Here is a 14,531-nt window from a genome sequence, read left to right as displayed (position 1 = left end):
CATAATCAGGGTTGTATGAAAGCGCGACTGCAGAAGATATTTTGAAATTGAAAGATTCCAAGGTTTTACTCATCAAACTTGAGGACATAAAAAGCCCAAGTAAACACAGTAAGTTTGAAAAAATTAAAGAAATCAGTTCCCAGCTTGACCATGTAAAATGTACAGTATGCTCACTGGAACAGATAGCAACTATGACAAAAAATAAGGCTATTGTCTAGAGGTCCCAAGTTGGGAATTCTTGTAAATAATTAAGTGACACATACTGTATGATAATGCTGTGCTTAAATATTTTAGAATTATAGTTGTCCCAGAGGGTGTAGAGTGAGGCAATCCCAATAAATCCATGTCTGAGGTCTGTGAGATGCCATTAAGGAAAACCTGATAAGTAAAAGATCCTACTGGTTACCTGGTAAATATTTTGCTAAGGCCTTTACTACCAAATGTCAAAATGTATTGTGTGTGCCAAACAGAATGAAAGATGCTATCTGAATAAGAACAATCTGATCTGTAGTTCTGCTTGCAGTAGTATTAAAACTGCATGTTAGATACTTGGTGTGGTCGAGACTATCACATCTAATTGAGTGTAGCAGTTTGAAGTTCTCCATACACATTATACACTCGTAGACATGGAGAAGGCTTTGAAAAACTTTGGACAGATTTAATTTAAACCTGAACAAAAACAAATAAAGGAAAAAATGAGAGAAAATGCACATATGATGAAAATATGAGTGGGTGTGTAAAGGTAAGCATGTAACATTCTACTGTAGAATTGAAAGGAAGAAAGGACAGGGGGAAGGAAAGTTATGATGATTTAAAAAATTACTTTTAATAATTACTTTAAGTGATATGAACATGTATGGGTTTCCTTTAGTCCACTATTGCAGGGCTTGTTTTTATTGACTTCATTTGTCTGTTTTGTTCAATTTGTTGATATTCTCTGCACCGTTTCTTCCTTTCTAGCTTTCTTTGATTGTTTCAAATTTCTTTTAATTTTCACAATTTATGGTCATTTATTACTGTTACGGTTTAAGAAACACAGAATTGATGTGATATAATTTTATATAACTACATATAGCTTTGCATTTATTATAAAGTAAGTCTTGAATTTACTTTTATTGTCATCATGTTACTGTTGATACTGTTTATTTGTCTGCTCATCATTTCTATGCTTTTCATTTGTTCTAATTTAATTTTTAACTTATCAATTTAGTGTTAACCTTTTGTGTAATACCATCATAGTCAACTTTTACCTTATGAAAATAAATATTTTAATAACTTTTTTTGTACATTAATTAGGTAACAACCTATCAAATAATAGTATTTTATTATATATGTCAATGTCCTAATTATAATATGGTGCGATGGTCCAAGTTGGCTCCACGTGCTTCGGCAGCTTGAAACCAGAGCCAGTGATAGTCATAACCAAGTATGAGCTGGGCGAATGAGGACACAAACATAAGCAGGAGGTGGTGCAAAGTGATTCAGAGGTTTTATTTAAAACAAACAATGCTCTACAAGTGCAGTGCTCCATCACCCAAATTAAACATTCCGGAGCCGCCTGAGCATGAGCTGCATCATTTTTAATTCTTTTTCTACAAGTACACATTACCACAGACCTTTCTTATGACAAATGGTAAAACTATAGCCTTTAAAATGCTACTATTATTTTTAAATGAGACTAATACTGTATTTTAATTTTATTAAAGATATTACATAATTAAGAGTGCTTGTATTAACTAATAACCTGCAGAAGTAATTTGTAGCATTTGGTATCTAGTATTTTGTGAATTTCATATTTCAGTATTTCTTTGTTCTGGAATTTTTACTTAATGGAAAAAAGTGATTGTATTATCAATAGTGTAACAATACTGTAACTGTACTGTTGAGTTTTTGGAGAGAGAGAGAGAGAGAGCACACACACCTCAGTGTCAGTCATTGTTTTAAAGCCTGAAACAACACTGGAGGCAATGCTCAGCATCTGAAACATTTCATTCTTCTAATTCTTTTTTTATCTAGGAATAAGAATGTCAAAATGCAAAAAAACTCAATAACTGGGATAGATCTTTACATTTTGTAAGAATATTGTCTTAGGAATATTAAAGGTCTCAATCAAGAACTCAAAACAAAAAATGGCAGTGCTTCTTACCATACTGACATCAAAAAGATTCCTCCTGTAGAACATACATGCAAATATTAATCTAGGCTAAAAAATATTAGTCTAGTCAGGCTTTTCACTACAACTATGAGAGGAAGACAAGAGAAATTGGAATGATAATTTTCAAAGAAACCTTGTATGCTGCTACCAAGGTAATCTCTGTTTCTGAGGGCCATTACAAAGACACTTTAAGTCTGAGATACTTACTGTCAGTTATGTCATCTATTCCTACTGTCCTTAATTATTCAAATGGCAGATTTTACATATTGGAACCATATGTGCTTTCTATATTGATAACATATTTGTCTTCTTTCAAGTATTTACATCCAGAGACCCAATTCTTTTATTACAGTATATACAAGATACTTACCAGATGTTGTTAATCTTCTTACATTATCAGTAGTAGAGACTTTACAATCTTGCAATAAGGAAGATATATGCAGTATTTCTACAAATTGTTGTTTTTTCTCAAGAAATTCACTACAGACAAGGAAGCATTGAATAAGGGAGTTTTCAAATAGAATTTCAGATAAATAATGGAACTTATTATTTATATTTATATATAATATATACTTATCATTGATCTGTGCAATGCATTGGGTGCTTCAACTAAAAATCGCACACATGTTATCTTTACAAAAAGCATCTTAAATACATCCAGGCCAAAACTCTAATTGTGTGAGAAGTCATCAGGAACCTGCTTCGCTTAGCTATAAGTTTTTCACCATGTTCAGAGTATTACCAGACAGGATAATATGGTGTGCTGAAAAATTAGTTGTAGTACCATAAATTATGTTGCTCGCTTATAGACTGAAAAAAGTACTGTTCCACTTTCTATAACAGAGTGGGAAAAGGAAATCCTAGCCTATTTAAAATTAGAAAAAAAAGACATTTTCATCTGAGGCTTATTAAGAATGTGGCAATTACCTATTAAAATTCTCCTTAAGCAAGCATGCTGAAACTCTGCTAATCTTTTAAAGGTTTGAGGAGCCCAAACATACTGAGCTATCACAGTTCATTATTCCTCAGAACAGTTGAGCATGGTGTTGAAGTGGAATTGGACATATAATTTGGTATTACTTCTTATATGCTCTATTGTAGGCATGGAGCTGGACAGTTTGACATCTGTGGCAGAGCGACGGGCGCTGAGCAGGCTCCTGTCAATCATGGAGAATCCACTGCATCCACTGAACAGTATCATCTCCAGACTGAGGAGCAGCTTCAACGACAGACTGAGGAGATCGTTCCTCCCCCACACAATGTGACTCTTCAATTCCAACCAGGGGGGTAAATGTTAACATTATTCAAAGTTATTGTCTGTCTGTATACCTGCATTGTTATCACTTTTTAATTTAATATTTTCTTTATCAGTATGCTGCTGCTGCAGTATGTGAATTTCCCCTTGGGATTAATAAAGTATCTATCTATCTATCTATCTATCTATCTATCTATCTATCTATCTATCTATCTATCTATCTATCTATCTATCTATCTATCTATCTATCTATCTATCTATCTATCTATCTATCTATCTATCTATCTATCTATCTATCTATCTATCCATATCAAGCTTATTGTAATGTAGCTCTTTTTAACAGTCATTAAGGGTTCAAGAATGCAATTAACACAGTAATTTGTGAAATATTAATCAGCTTAACTTTTTAAAAACTACTACACAACTGAAAACAATTAATGTATTTCATGTAAGATGGACAACATATAATGTGAAGCACTCTTCATTGCAAAATAAAAGATGGTTTAACAGTCACACAGTAAAACACACTCTCCAGTTGTTTTGTGTAGCGGATGATCTGTTTCATTAATAAAATGCCTTTAATGTATTAGAATTAGCCAGATGCTTAGAATTTAATGAATGAAATTCATGATACCTATAGAATCAGCTTTTTTGTGCACAGCATCTACATATCACTTACACTGGTAAAACTGCTTTTTATTAATCTATTAAGATCCAACAGATGCTTCCCACTTTATGGGATAAAATATCCAACTATCACAACAGGGTACTATTAAAACATTTTTCCCGTGAAAGCAGTTTTATAGATTGAAAAAGATGTTCAAATGTTACAGTTTACATAACAAAAAAATGAACAGGGCCTCCCAGCTGGACTGAGTTTAGTAATTACTTGAATTTTTAATTATTAATTGAATTATTAATTAAACTAGAAATAGAGTTAGAAAATAAATGGCAGATAATCTGCTGAGGAAAGGCACTTTTTGTTTACTGAATTAATACAAAATAGAGACATTCTATAACTTTCAGGTACCTTGTATTCAATAGTTTAGATGACTTTAACATGCAGCTTACCCTTTTATAGAGTTACATGGTCACAGTAATATAGGAAACTTAACCATTTGCTAAACAATCTTTTTAGTATTTTTTGTATTATAAGTAGATTATACTGCCATTACTCTACATGTGAAGTTGGGGAGCATGCACTGGTACAGCATGATGAAACAGCTCGGGATCCCAGTTGGCAAGCTCCCCCAGGCAAACACTTGGTCCAGTCCCACTCTTCGGAAATGATGTTACATGGTCGTCCCCTTGGCCTGGTCCAGCCGGTCAGGTCCTCATCAATAAGGATACTGCAAGCCAGGTCACCCTTGGCATATTGTGCCACAAGCCCCCCAACCCCTTCCCCTTCCTAATGTGAGCAGCCTTCCTATGGGTGGCTGCAGCAGAGTTACTCCTGCAGAGAACAGAAAGGACTTCTGTCTGCTGTTTCGAAGCTGATTGAAGTTTTTACAGTGGCTGGAGTGCCAATCCTGCCACCAACCTCCAAGTTTTCCCTGCAAGTCGGAGGTCCTTTTTCTGGGCCAGATGCAGTTTAACGTCATACCCATGATTAATTACTCTACAAACAATATTAAAAACTATTATTACTCATCTGTGCTGCATTTTCTCTATACATAGCAAGGAATGGTCATATAACCATCACTCTTTCACTTATAGTTTCCAAGTATAACAAACAGCTAACCAGAAATATTGTGCCATTAAATATTTTCCTGTGAGAGGATAGAAAAATAAAGAACCTTCATATTGCTTTGAAGAGTAATCTCTTTATAAGGATCAGGCAGTATTTGAATAAGTTAGTTCTGCTTACCATCTGCCTCTTTATCTACATTCATATACACTCGGCACCGCAGGAGCCACTTTAAAAAGAAAAAAGGAGTGCTACAGTGTGGAATCTTCGAAACAGTTAAGAGCTGCATGATTTTAATGTTTCTGTCCTGAAGGATTAACTGATCAAGTGTCATTTTTAGTGTTATTTATACCATGTGTAAAGTCACAAGTCCACACTATTATCGACTTTCTAAAAATGAAATGCACAGTAAATGTTACATTTTGTTTATTTTGAATTGTGTTTACATACAATCACATGAGCATGGAGAAAATTCTGCAAACACCTCTCACTTTGACTTCTAAAGCAATGTCTCTGGCAATGAAGGGAAAAGCATATGAAAACTGTGCCAGGAGTAGTATGCTCTATGGCTAAAGAAAGTGGAACAGGATGTAAAGTTGTGATGGACGGATGGTTGGATGGATGGAGTGCTACAGCAGGAGAGGAAGATGAATGTTGTTGTTTTATGTGAAAGACCTGTTGTGGAGATATGTGTTTTGCTGAAGAGAAACAGACTAAGGTGGATCAGGCATATGGAGTAGAAAGGCACAGAAAGATGAAGTAAGAGGTGAACCAAGATGGAGATGGAGAGGATGAGCACAAGAGACAGGCTGAAGAAGAGGAAGAAGAAATGTTTGCAGGTGGTGTCCAATGATATTAAAACAATGGGTCTCACCCCAAAAGATGCTAAGGACCATGGAGAGTGGAGGAAAAAGCTTTGATGGGACGGAAAGGGCTGCGAAAATATATAAGCATTAATCTACAGTATGTGGTAATCATTTCTGGAGATCATGAACGATAATTTAAGTGTCTTGAGTGAAGTAACCTCTGAGAGAGAGACAGAGGCAGTTGATAAGCTATCACTTTCTCAATTCCTAGAAAGAAGGAAACATCAAATCTTTGTAAATTCAGAAATTTCAATGTATCACTTTAAAATATGTAATGAATGCATCACACAGACCTCTTCATTGTCATATTTGTCCAAACTCTGCTATTATATTAAAAAAGAAACAAACCTTAATCAAGAATATTATAAGTGTGAAACGTCCTTAGCACTAGCCTCACAAGTAACAACAGTGCTATCAGTTCTATGACTGACCAAGTCTTATTTGCCGAATAATGTTTTTTAAAACTGCTCTAATTCACACTCTGACTTAAGAAACATTTAGGCTTCAAGGGTTTCAATGTATTTCTTCAGTAAAGAAAGTCAAAGCTTTAAAACACTGCAACCTTTTTAAATAAAGTTCCACAAATATGATCAATATATATGAACCTTTGCATCCAAAGATAATGAAAATGGTGAAATGTGGGAAATATGCTGTAATTATACTGAACAAACAAAATATGCCATCTGGAAAAATATCTTTAAAAATATTGAGATTAGGTGAATTGTCAAGCAGAAAAATGCTAGATTTAATTTATCTGCTGTGTTAAACAAACCTGAAAAACAATCTTGGAAGAGCTGTACTATGTGACCTATTGTAAATTGCTAAAAATAAAAATGCACACATGACTGGAGAAACTGAGGTCACGTTCTGGCTCTGGTGGTATATGAGAGACAACATTAAAAAGAAACTGATAACATTTTGCAGTCATATAATGCAAATCGTTCTTAAATTCAATCCATAACCTTTGAAACATTCACAAACTGCCATTTATGAAGGATATAGGTGCCATGTCTGTAATTCTACCATTCAAACAATCTCTTACTGATCGGCTTTTCTGAAACACTTCCTTTTCATAAGCTGCAAGAAATCTGATCCACTATTTTTATGTCCAGATAGGCTTATGCAAATTCAAAATTCTCTGTCGAGACATTCCTTTTATGAATGGTTGTCCAATTGGCAAGTATCAGATTTTAAAACAAAATTGTTGTGTTTAATTTTCACTGTTAGGTCACTAGTACACTGTTTCATTTATATGACATTGTGTGTCTTTTGATCACGTGGCATAATGGAAGTTTGAGCTGCATGTCCATGTGCGTGTACATGATTGTCTGAATCTTGTTACAAGTAATGAAAACACTGGGAATTGATTAGGCTTTTAACTTTGTCTTCCTAAGGAATTTCAAGTTTGCTTTCCTCCTGGATTTTGTTTCAGGTCTTTTGTCTTCCTATAAACTGTATGCATTCTCTTTTAACTGCCTTTAAGTAAGTCTTCACCATTCAACAATCCTTATTTGTGCTGATGTTTACTTTTTCTAAGAATAGATCTCAATGGTCCCAATATCAAAGATGGAAAATAGCCCCAAAGTAGATCAGTCCAGCAAAGCATAACATGGAGATAAAACAAAAAACGACAGCGGCTATATAAAGAGGCATGCCAATGGGGAAAGAAGGCCACACCCAAAAGGTGGCAAGTGTTATAATAATAATTAGGAACCTAAAAGTGCGTTCCCAAATTACACTAAGGATTTCTTGCCCACTGAAAGAGGCACCCCAAAACTTTGGCATGAAGCCTGAATACCTTCTTGCCAACAATGTGCAGTATACTATACAGGGTAGGCCATTTATATGGATACACCTTAATAAAATGGGAATGGTTGGTGATATTAACTTCCTGTTTGTGGCACATTAGTATATGTGAGGGGAGAAACTTTTCAAGATGGGTGGTGACCATGGTGCCCATTTTGAAGTTGGCCATTTTGGATCCAACTTTTGTTTTTTCAATAGGAAGAGGGTCATGTGACACATCAAACTTATTGGGAATTTCACAAGAAAAACAATGGTGTGCTTGGTTTTAACGTAACTTTATTCTTTCATGAGTTATTTACAAGTTTCTGACCACTTATAAAATGTGTTCAATGTGCTGCCCATTGTGTTGGATTGTCAATGCAACCCTCTTCTCCCACTCTTCACACACTGATAGCAACACCACAGGAGAAATGCTAGCACAGGTTTCCAGTATCCATAGTTTCAGGTGCTGCACATCTCGTATCTTCACAGCATAGACAATTGCCTTCAGATGACCCCAAAGATAAAAGTCTAAGGGGGTCAGATCGGGAGACCTTGGGGGCCATTCAACTGGCCCACGACGACCAATCCACTTTCCAGGAAACTGTTCATCTATTAATGCTCGGACCTGACACATTGAACACATTTTATAAGTGGTCAGAAACTTGTAAATAACTCATGAAAGAATAAAGTTACGTTAAAACCAAGCACACCATTGTTTTTCTTGTGAAATTCCCAATAAGGTTGATGTGTCACATGACCCTCTTCCTATTGAAAAAACAAAAGTTGGATCCAAAATGGCCGACTTCAAAATGGCCACCATGGTCACCACCCATCTTGAAAAGTTTTCCCCCTCACATATACTAATGTGCCACAAACAGGAAGTTAATATCACCAACCATTCCCATTTTATTAAGGTGTATCCATATAAATGGCCCACCCTGTAGTTCAAAAAATTGAGACCCTGCTTTATTTTAAAAATCCACTCCTCCTCCCTGTTTGGCACAGCAAAGACATAGGATTATGTTACCTTTTTAAGGCATCTCAGATAGTCAGCACATTCTGTCTAGTGACTATAGGGATCATTGGACAGAGTTATAGCTTGGTATCCCTGGAGCCAAAGAAAGGCTGACTCTTATCCAAACAGTAACTCCTGGAGGGCGGGTAAGGCCGCCTCATCTCAATATAGAGTTGAATTAGAACTGAATCAAAGATTCCCCGTTAGGAGGAAGAGGCCAGGGTTGTGAGTGAAAAATCTGGACAAAGAGAAGCCGATGACAGGTGAGACACACAAGGGTTCAAGCCTGCATAGGAAAGCAAGATGAGGCTGCAGGTTATTATTAAATATTTCTCATTTGTTATTTTAAATTGTCTCTTTGTTTATATTTTCTTGTGTGCTAAACCATAAGTAATCAGACTTTTGATATTCCTGACTCCTTTGGTGTTATTGTAGGTGTGGGGTACCCTCTCCTGTTACATCCCAGACCAAAGTCCACTAAGATCATAATCAGGCTCAGTAAGTCAGATGAGGAATGGGGCTACAATGCTCACAAACTGTGTGGAACATCTAACTGTTCATTTGTGTCCTATTTGTATTAATTTTTGCTTAAGTTAATTTTATATATCATTCAGTTCAGTCTAATAACTTGCAGATCCTCAATACTAGAGATAATCTCAATGAACTGCAGAAGGTGTTGTTCACCTGGAAAAAGGGAAATGCCTTGAGTGATGGTAAATTGCTTTGAGGAAACTATTTTTTAATTAGATGTGCAGAACTCCTGGTAATGATTTTAAATACAAATCCTCATTGAGCTCAACATTGTCAATACTGTTGCTATGGTAAAGTATGATCTGTTGGTCTTCAAGTCAATGAAACAGCTAAAGTCTCCAGTCATAATGCTTCAGTTTACTATACCTGTATGAAAGCAAGTTGTCAATGCTTCAGGCCCTCAAAGGCACCTCCTGAAAACATTCTGAAACACAACTTGGACAGCTGATCAATGTCACTTCTTTTTCATTCGAGCCTGCATATGTTTGACGCAAATTTTTGGTTGCATTCCACTGAGTCTGAGAAAAAGTTAGTAAAAATGACTTTGAATTACCTCAACTTTGCAGTTCTATTAATTCTGTGCAATCAATATAATTATAATCTAGAAAATATAAAAAGCCTTTAAGAATAAAGGGCAAATAAATCAGTTTTGTTACATGTTATGCAACTATTGCTTGTTTTTCTTTCATCATCACATTATATACTGCATAGTAATAGTAAAATAGTTTGTCTTCGGACACATATGATTATAGTCATACGTTTTTTATTATTATACTTTCATTGAAATGGATAAAAAAAAAACAAATTAAGTTTTACTGATAAATGTGTCCCTAATTACAAGATGGAAATTAAAATAAAATATAATAGAAGTTTCATAGGAAATCTGATAAATAAAAAAATTGGCAATAAAATTGCCAGTGGGCAAAATACTACATACTAATGCCAATGGAAAAAAATACTTTTTTTCTATTTTAATGTTTTGGGAACAACCCAAGAGCACTGTTACACAGTGAGCTGGTTTCACATACAGAATCTGGGAAATTTCCAAGTTAATTTATTTTCATGAATTTATAGGGATTTGCTTGTTAAAACATATCTCACTGACCCAGCAAAATTCTCAGGCTAACAGTGTTTACGCGTGGATTTTACATCTCACATGAATAAATGGGAATCCTAAAGAGGATGGGAAAGGTCTTCCACTATTGATGTCAGGTTTATTTTTGCTCAAAGACGTTAGTAGGATGGCGGCACGGTGGCGCAGTGGTAGCGCTGCTGCCTCACACTAAGGAGACCTGGGCTCGCTTTCCGGGTCCTCCCTGTGTGGAGTTTGCATGTTCTCCCCGTGTCTGCGTGGGTTTCCTCCCACAGTCCAAAGACATGCAGATTTGTTCCTGCCTTGCGCCCTGTGTTGGCTGGAATTGGCTCCAGCAGACCCTCGTGACCCAGTGTTAGGATATAGCAGGTTGGATAATGACTGACTGACTGACGTTAGTAGGAAAACAAAAGGATGACTGGACAGCAGTAGCAATACACACAAATCACCAAGATGCATTTAAGACATAAACAGTACAATTGATGAGAAACTGCATATGTCTAAGCAAGAAGAGTCTTAGGACACATGCTGCTGCATTTCTACTTCACTGCCATTTTAACCCCCACCAAAGCCCCCCCCCCCCCACCCCCTTTTCCTTCTCTGGTGGAAATGAATTTTGTCCTTGGTTTATATAGAGAGTTCCTTAATTGTGTTTCCAAAAACATTTGAACAGAAAGCCTCCCAAAATAAGAGTCTATAAAAATATCAAACAATTCACGGCCTTACATAAGCCATTTTTGGGTTAGTAATAATTGTTATATTCCCAGGTGGAAATATGATGCATTTCAGGATATCTCAAATGCATTTTCAAATATCCTGAAATAGACAGGAAGTCTTATTGAAAGAATAGGACATTTTACAGGATGTGATTTTGAGATATCTTGAAATGCACAGAAAGCTATTTTAAAATATCTGAAAATGTATTTCAGATATCTAAAATGCACAGAAAGTTATTTTAAAATATCTGAAAATGTATTTCAGATATCTAAAATTACCTGCGGATGTATTTTAACATATTTCAAAATGTATTTGAGATATCTCAAAACGCATAGGAACTTATATTTTTCAGATTTCTCAAGATGTGTAGTGTATCATTTCAAGACATCTTGAAGTCTATTTGAGATATCATAAAATGCATTTCCAGATATATTAAAATGTATTTTGAGATATCTTTAAATGTTAATTTGGCTTGCCATACACAGTGACATCCATTAGAAAAATGTAGAAAATGGTGGAAGATGCGAAACATATGAAAAAAATGTAAACATAATTTTGAGGATAACAACCCATAAACGCACAAACAAATGATACCAACTTTGCCAGAAACATGCTGTTATACTGTTGTAATTTATTTATATGTTGAATCCCTCAGCTGTATTCTCACACAGTACATCTTCTGCAATAGCATTTAAAATCTGCTCTTTGTAAGACACTGCCACCCACAGAGAGTGATAATGAATCTCATTAAACACCCCTTGCAACACCCACTTACTCCACTGATTGTCTGACTTGACTTAGAATCAGAAGTAAGCATCACCTGACACAGTTATTTCCAGCTATTTAAATAAGGGAGCACCTAAACCACCTTCAGCATGCAAGATTAACTTGTAACTAAGGTAAATACGTATTTTAAATTAAACTTAACTTTTACATGAAATTAATTCAGATGCTAAAATATAAAGTAAAACAGAATCGCTGCTCTCAGGTGTACTTTGTATCTAGTTTTTAAAATCTTTATTGTAGGTAAAAGGGAGAGGCTTTTACAACAATAGCAAATCGTTTTCATTATAATCATTTTCTCTGTGATTACAGTGGCTTTGTTTGTTTTTAATTTTTATATTTTCTGTATTTTATGATGTTTTAAGTTTTGTTTATAATGTGTTTTTTAATATATTGTTTGTTCGGTGTCCTTGAGTGCTTAGAAAGGCGCTTGTATAAATAAAATGTATTAAATCAAATGTCTCAGTCTGGTGTAAAGCTTGCTGCTCACTGCTTTTAGTTTGTTGCTATCAGATCCAGGTAATTTTGAGGATATTTAATCTTGACTAAAACTAAATATCTTTCCTCCATGAGAGAAATATACTGCTACCAGGGACAAGTGAGATGTATAACACATTTTCCTGTTAATTTTTTTCTCTTTTCTCACCTGTATTAGTTTTATAAGAATGTGTTACAGTAAATATGCTACAGAAAAGGATAAGTAATACAATATTTTATGTCAAATTTAGCTTCCATACCATAGATAACACATCTGCAGTGGTACAAAATAGGGTAACCTAATATATAGTTTTTGTAGAGCACCCAGATGGTTAAGTAAAGCCATACATGCTTGCTTTAGGATTAAAACTAATAAAATGTTCCCCAGTTCCAAAGAGGTTTTGGATATCTCCTCAAATACAAAATGAGATTTCTTTCTAATTTTAAATATAATACAATAGTGGGTGTATTAAATTTTTTCTTCTTGAAAAAGATAAGGTAAAGAGCAAACGATGTAGTTTTTTCATTACACAATATTATCTCATCTAGTGATACACTGATCACTGCTGTAACTGGATTAAGAGCAATACTGGTATCAATACAGTCTGACAGGCAGGCAAAGTTTTGTTTCCAGCATGTCTTAATGTGAGACTGTCCAAAAAAATCTGACTGAAAGAGGTAGATATCTAACAACACAATTACAGTCTTGGCCAGGCACATTTTACATAACCTAATTTTTAGTTGACTTCCTCTGTGCTTTGCACAAATCCATGAGGAGTGTATGTTTTCTTTACCATAAATGTTGATTGAAAGGTCTCTTTCCTAACTTAAATCATCTATGGAGAACTTTTTCAGAGTGGCAGAGTGAATAAATACTCTTTATACGTTGTGTTATTATTATTGTAAGACAGTATAATTTTTGCCATCAGACTTAAAGGATATAGAGGCTTTATACAAAATGTTTAATAGAAAAAAATGGGTTGCTAGAAGGATGGGAACATTTCATCAATATGTTAATCTCTAAGGGCCCCAATGTCAAGCATCTTGGAAAAGAAGACTGAAATTCATTGGTGCAAATAACTAACATCTCAGACTTAAAGTGTATTACATAGTGGTACCATGGTCCGATTGAGTGCTGAAGCACTGTATTCCTGTTTAGTTTACAGCAGATGGGAGAAGGAGGTCTTCATAGTAAAGTCTATAAAAAAGAGTTGGAACAGAATTTCCTTAGCTAATCAAGTCATTAAAGTTTAATTGCTTTCTACTTCTTCCAAGTGTCTTAGAATATGCAAATGTGCAGCCTACTGGCAGAAATGGCAGAGGTAGAATTTAGGTAGTGCCATGCAAACATATTTTCTTTTGTTGCTGTGTTAATTTTTTAATTGGCTACCTCTTTAAATTCCAAATAAACATGGATACAATTATGTATAACTCATTTAAGGACTGTACACTATTATATATATATATATATATATATATATATATATATATATATATATATATATATATATATATACTGTATATATATATATATATATATATATATATATATATATATATATATATTGTAAAAGGCGCTATATAGGCACCTGACCCAACACAGAATCACACTGGAGGCACATATAAAAATAAAAGAACTTTTTATTTTTCTTCACCTGTGGGGCACGTCTTCCCTGTGACCCCCACAGGCACAGCACAGTCCCCAGTACACCAAAAAACACTCTTCTTTGACACCACCACTCCTCTTTAAAGCTTCGTCCTCCTTCTCCTGACTCTGGCCATTGAGTCATGGTTGCTGGGCCCTTTAATAGTCCACCCGGAAGTGCTCTAGGTGGTTGACTGCCGAGTTCCGGCTGCACTCCCAGGTGTAGTGAATACGCTGCCCATAAGGGCTCAGGAGTCCCAGCTGCAGCACCCCCTGGCGGCGCTTGCAGGACCCAACAGGGCTGCACCCAACTCCAATTCCCATGGAGCCCTGCGGGAAACTGAGGCATCGCTCTAACCCAGGGGGGCGGCCATCTAGCGTCCAGGGGAGGTATTACACAGTCCATTGCTGCTCCCCTGAACATTGTGAGCGGGGGGCTGAACGCACCCCTAGAAGACACGGACGCTCCTAAAAAAAACCCCTTCTTAAAAACGCTGATAGACTACCTTTACATTGCTC

At 35.5% G+C, this 14,531-nt stretch overlaps 1 protein-coding gene across 1 annotated transcript in view; it reads right to left on the bottom strand.

Moving 5' to 3' along the window:
- enox2 (ecto-NOX disulfide-thiol exchanger 2) overlaps positions 1-14,531 on the bottom strand; it is a 587,323-nt gene that overhangs the window by 18,131 nt on the left and 554,661 nt on the right. The gene's annotated exons all lie outside the window — the stretch shown is intronic.

The sequence above is a fragment of the Erpetoichthys calabaricus genome, chromosome 12 (genome assembly GCF_900747795.2).
Source record: "Erpetoichthys calabaricus chromosome 12, fErpCal1.3, whole genome shotgun sequence".
Classification (NCBI taxonomy): Eukaryota; Metazoa; Chordata; class Cladistia; order Polypteriformes; family Polypteridae; genus Erpetoichthys; species Erpetoichthys calabaricus.
Note: the sequence above shows the minus strand (reverse complement) of the source record. Positions and strands in the feature narration are given on the sequence as shown.